This window comes from Oncorhynchus clarkii, chromosome 16 (genome assembly GCF_045791955.1).
Source record: "Oncorhynchus clarkii lewisi isolate Uvic-CL-2024 chromosome 16, UVic_Ocla_1.0, whole genome shotgun sequence".
Taxonomy (NCBI): Eukaryota; Metazoa; Chordata; class Actinopteri; order Salmoniformes; family Salmonidae; genus Oncorhynchus; species Oncorhynchus clarkii.
In genome coordinates this window covers 41,420,887-41,426,886 of record NC_092162.1, presented here as the reverse complement: position 1 = coordinate 41,426,886, position 6,000 = coordinate 41,420,887, and positions in this window count along the sequence as shown.

The following is a 6,000-nucleotide window of genomic DNA, read 5'->3' as shown; positions in this document are numbered from 1 at the left end:
TTGAAATAACAAAACCGAAACAGTTCCGTGTGGAACAAACACTGACACAGAAAGGAAAATAATCACCCACAACTCAAAAGTGAAACCAGGTTACCTAAGTATGGTTCTCAATCAGGGACAATGATTGACAGCTGCCTCTGATTGAGAACCATACCAGGTCAAACACAAAAATCCCAAAACATAGAAAAAGGAACATAGACAACCCACCCAACTCACGCCCTGACCATACCAAAACAAAGACATAACAACAGAACTAAGGTCAGAACGTGACAGTCCCCCCCCCCCAAGGTGCGGACTCCGGACGCAAAACCTGAACTTATAGGGGAGGGTCTGGGTGGGTGTCTGTCCGCGGTGGCAGCTCTGGCGCGGGACGTGGACCCCACTCCAACATAGTCTTTCTCCGCCTCTTTAACCGCCTCCGTGGCCTCTTTAGAGCGGCGACCCTCGCCGCCGACCTCGGACTGGGGACCCAAGCCACGGGTCCCGAATGGACGGGAGATTCTGACTGACGAGCGTCTCTGGCAGCTCTTGACTGATGGCTCTGACAGCTCCTGGCTGATGGACGGCTCTGGCAGCACCTGGCTGACGGACGGCTCTGGCAGCTCCTGGCTGACGGACGGCTCTGGCAGCTCCTGGCTGACGGACGGCTCTGGCAGCTCCTGGCTGACGGACGGCTCTGGCAGCTCCTGGCTGACGGACGGCTCTGGCAGCTCCTGGCTGACGGACGGCTCTGGCAGCTCCTGGCTGACGGACGGCTCTGGCAGCACCTGGCTGACGGACGGCTCTGGCAGCTCCTGGCTGACGGACGGCTCTGGCAGCTCAGGACAGACGGGCGGCTCTGGCAGCTCAGGACAGATGGGAGACTCTGGCAGCTCAGGACAGCCGGGAGACTCTGGCAGCTCAGGACAGCCGGGAGACTCTGGCAGCTCAGGACAGCTGGAAGACTCTGGCAGATCAGGACAGCCGGGAGACTCTGGCAGCTCAGGACAGCCGGGAGACTCTGGCAGCGCTGGACAGGAGGGAGATTCTGGCAGCGCTGGACAGGAGGGAGACTCTGGCAGCACTGGACAGGCGGGAGCACCTGTAGGGAGGAGACGGAGAGACAGCCTGGTGCGGGGGGCTGCCACCGGAGGGCTGGTGCGTGGAGGTGGCACCGGATAGACCGGAACATGAAGGCGCACTGGAGGTCTCGAGCACCGAGCCTGCCCAACCCTACCTGGCTGAATGCTCCCCGTAGCCAGGCCAGTGCGGCGAGGTAGAATAGCCCGCACTGGGCTGTGCTGGCGAACCGGGGACACCATGCGTAGGGCTGGTGCCATGTACCCCGGCTCGAGGAGACGCACTGGAGACCAGATGCGCTGAGCCAGCTTCATGGCGACCTGGCTCGATTCCCACTCTAACCCGGCCGATACGAGGCGCTGCTATGTACCGCACCGGGCTATGCCTGCGCACTGGGGACACCGTGCGTCTCACGGCATAACACAGTGCCTGCCCGGTCCCTCTCTCTCCACGGTAAGCACGGGGAATTGGCGCAGGTCTCCTACCTGACTTCGCCACACTCCCCGTGTTGCGCCCCCAATAAATTTTTGGGGCTGCCTCTCGGGCTTCCAACCGCGCTGCCGTGCTGCCTCTTCATACCACCGCCTCTCGGCTTTCACTGCCTCCAGCTCTGCCTTGGGGCGGCGATACTCTCCCGGCTGTACCCAGGGTCCCTTGCCATCCGGGATTTCCTCCCATGTCCAGGAGTCTGGAGATCGCTGCTGCTGCCCGTTACCATGCTGCTTGGTCCTTTGGTGGTGGGTGATTCTGTAACGTTCGTCTTCCTCCTCTTCTGAGGAGGAGTAGTAGGAAGGATCGGAGGACCAATGCGCAGTGTGGTAAGTGTCCATATTGTTTAATAAGAATAATGAACACTGAACAAAACAATAAACGACAAGGTGAAATAACAAAACCGAAACAGTTCCTTGTGGAACAAACACTGACACGGAAAATAATCACCCACAACTCAAAAGTGAAACCATTTCAGACAATCAGAGCCCTACAAGTGTGCAGTGAAAAGGCCCAACTCCCTTTCCAAGAATGCCCTTTTCACTGGGAGAGATTCCCGGTAAACCCAGGTATTTCACGGAAATACATTCATGATTTCTTAGTCAAAGCGGGTGGCGGTTTGTGTGCAAAGTATATGGTTGCTGAAGGCGAGAGTGCTTTCTAAATGTATCAATGTTAAGGGTCTCTGTCACTTTCTCTCTCCCTCTACATCTCTTCTTTAACAAGCAGCCATGTTGTTGTCATTCCGCTAGGGACCTGTTTTCAGCGTATTAAGTCCCCAATCAATAACCCGTGCAAAGTATGTATGTTTATCCTGTGTTCCCATTTAATTAGCTAGTAAATAAATAATTAAACTAATTTGTGTCATACTGAATCATAAGTAGGGCTCGGGTTTTTGCAGATGCAAGGAGGTTAAGACTGTTCAGAATGATAAGATGAAAAGAGTTTATGATTAATATGTTGACTGTTTATAGATGTGATAGGTCAAGACGTTTTAGAGTTTAATTCGGGAGATGGTAACTCTTTAAAGAACCGCTCTCGTGGTGTCCCAGATCCTAATTATTTAATTGTTACATGATTCATTTAATCGGGTAACAATTAAACATAGTTAATTAGATAAATAACAGTCTTCAGATTAATGTTAAAGTCAAGTCACAACATTTTTACTCCTGAACTTATTTAGGTTTGCCATAACAAAGGGGTTGAATACTTATTGACTCAAAACATTTCAGCTTTTCATTTTTAATTAATTTGTAAGGATTTCTAAAAACACAACTCCATTTTGACATTATGGTCTATTGTGTGAGGGCCAGTGACACAAATCTATCTATCTATCTATCTATCTATCTATCTATCTATCTATCTATCTATCTATCTATCTATCTATCTATCTATCTATCTATCTATCTATCTATCTATCTGTTATATTACAACATGAGAATATACAATAACTGAACAATACTATAGAGTAGATTCATTATAGGCACATCATCCCACAGCTGCCATTGGGACTTCCATTAAACCCAGTGTTCCCGGAGACGTTCTGGTCTGATTTGATTCATCAGGACGACGTTGGTTGGCATGATTTATCTATGCCACTTACTTGTTTTCATTTTGCCCGGGGGCTGCTGCCAGCATCAGGGGCTTCTTTTTGCAACCTGACAGCTCCATCTCAAGAGAAAAGACTCCCCCAATGCAAAAACAGTGCATCAAAACAAATAAGGCCCAAGCCACTTAAGAGACGTGGCTGCGATCAGTTCCCATTTTCACAACATGTCAACCAAATGATGCAAGAGAACACATGGAAGTGCACCAATTGTATTCGTATAGGGTATTAGTCTGGCCTTGCCCCCTCTGTCTGGGTTGGCAGTCTTGTGCATGACCTTATAATATGGATTGTAAAAAAATATGGGAAAACTGTATAGCTGTATATTCGAATTGCACCGAATTTGGGATAAACATTTGGAAATTATCATTTGGAATATTATTGTTTGTATATGAATATTACAAATGTGATATGAATATGTCTTGTATCTATGTACGAACAGGTTTCCATCCCTACTGTACCTATCACTATAGCAAAACTGAAATTCTTTGAAAATATCCCCGCCACCTCTACAGTACCTACCCCTGCCCTTCCTTTCCCTTCTCTTCCCCAAATCCTGCAGGCAACAGGACGCTCTTGTACATTAAATAAGAACTGTCACCCTGGGCAACTTGCAGCAATGAAGCATTTATTCTGCCTCACATTTCTTTGCACTTAGAATTATTTCCTTCATGCCTGATAACCAAATTACAATATGGCAGGTCTCCCCGGAGCCACGGGATTGTTAGTGCCAGCTCACAACATACTTTCAACTGATGTGGCATTTCATGTACAGCTGCCAATCAAAGACACTGGAGAAGGGAAAGATGTAAATGAGGGCGGGCCCGACGATGTTCAATTACTGCTCTGAGCCCTGCATAATCCTCCCATCCCTGCTACTGACTGACTGACTGACAGAGACAGACAGACAGACAGACAGCTGCACATTTCCTCTGATTCCTAGTTTTCTTCTCCCAATTTCAATTCCAACATTTTCACTTAGACCAGGATTAGAACAGCCATTGGAAGTACCTTGGAACAGTGTTTACATTTGTCAATTATTGTTGTATGAAATCTCACACTTATCCGAAGGTTCTTAAAATGTATTGCATTGTGTCCTGTATTCTGAAAAATATATACGTTCACAATATTCTGACATGAGAGAAAACATGTCGTGGTACTTTCTGAGACTTTCACATTTTCACTGAATATCTAAGTGTATTCCGCCCAATAAAGATGGAGGTGGTGGATTACAAGACATTGACATACATTTCAAACCCCTCTTTCAGTCTCAAGGAGGGGATGTCTCTTTACCTGAGAGGGATGAAGTGCTCTGAGCTGCCTGTTCAGCATCAACCTTTAGTAAATAGTCAGATTAAGGAGATTCATGAATAGAATTCGTCTTCCTTTTTCATGTAAAGGGAAGCTTTAAGATTTCCACTAATCCTTGTGTTAAAGGTAAGCCAGCCTAAGCAATGTTCAGCAAGTGTGCCAGAATTCAAAGACGAAGGAAAATATGTCACAGAGAAATGGTTTTATAACGTAGTATATCAACTGACGGACACTGTTTCAGGTAGCCTGACTTTATTCAATTCGTGTGTTTTTTCTCTCCTGTCACCTGATTTCATGTCTGGTGTCTCCATTGTCTTCCTTTTCTCCAACCTTCTCTTTTTTATGTGCTTTTGTTGCGTTCCAAGAGGTTGATAAATCAATCCATCAAAAAATTATTTGCGGTGAAACTCAATCAAGAAAGGTCATGTCTGCGGGAAAAGAACAGATTAAATTAGCATTGAATTAGACATGGAAAGTGAGCTCTGTCAAAACCATCACTGTGCTCAGCACAATTAGAATATGTTAATTATGCATTTCATTAAGGGCCTAGGCGCTCTTTGAATGTGAGATGAAATGTCACTGGTGTAGGCAGCCGAAAAATGGAAGATTGCCAGGCACAACTTTCTTTGTGCAGTGTGTGACACCTTCATTAACATCGGGGATTGCTAGTCTGATTAGACTTTTTGTATTAGTTTAAGCCTTTAGGCTTTCAAATGCTCTGGCTTTTTTCTGCATTTTGATGTGGCAGCCTGTAAAAAGCCATCTCTGTTTCCTTACAGATATTGTCTATTGGTTTGATTCTTTCTTAAAAAATTCCTGAACATAATGCCATGACACTGGATGTAACATCTTGTTGATGTTGAGGTGTTTCATGAGTATTTTGAGTCAATTTAACGGATTACAGTAGTCCAAAGTACTTCAGTAGAAATACTTTAAAGTACTACTTAAGTTGTTTTTTGGGGTATTTGTACTTTACATTACTATTTACATTTTTGACAACTTTTACTTTTACTTCACTACATTCCTAATGAAAATAGTGTACTTTTTACTCCATACATTTTCCCTGTCAACCAAAAGTACTTTACATGATCAGGAAAATGGTTCAATTCACACACTTATCAAGAGAACACGTGGTCCTCCCTACTGCCTCTGATCTGGCAGACTCACTAAATATCAAATCAAATCAAATCAAATTTATTTATATAGCCCTTCGTACATCAGCTGATATCTCAAAGTGCTGTACAGAAACCCAGCCTAAAACCCCAAACAGCAAGCAATGCAGGTGTAGAAGCACGGTGGCTAGGAAAAACTCCCTAGAAAGGCCAAAACCTAGGAAGAAACCTAGAGAGGAACCAGGCTATGTGGGGTGGCCAGTCCTCTTCTGGCTGTGCCGGGTGGAGATTATAACAAAACATGGTCAAGATGTTCAAATGTTCATAAATGACCAGCATGGTCGAATAATAATAATGCAGAATAGTTGAAACTGGAGCAGCAGCACAGTCAGGTGGACTGGGGACAGCAAGGAGTCATCATGT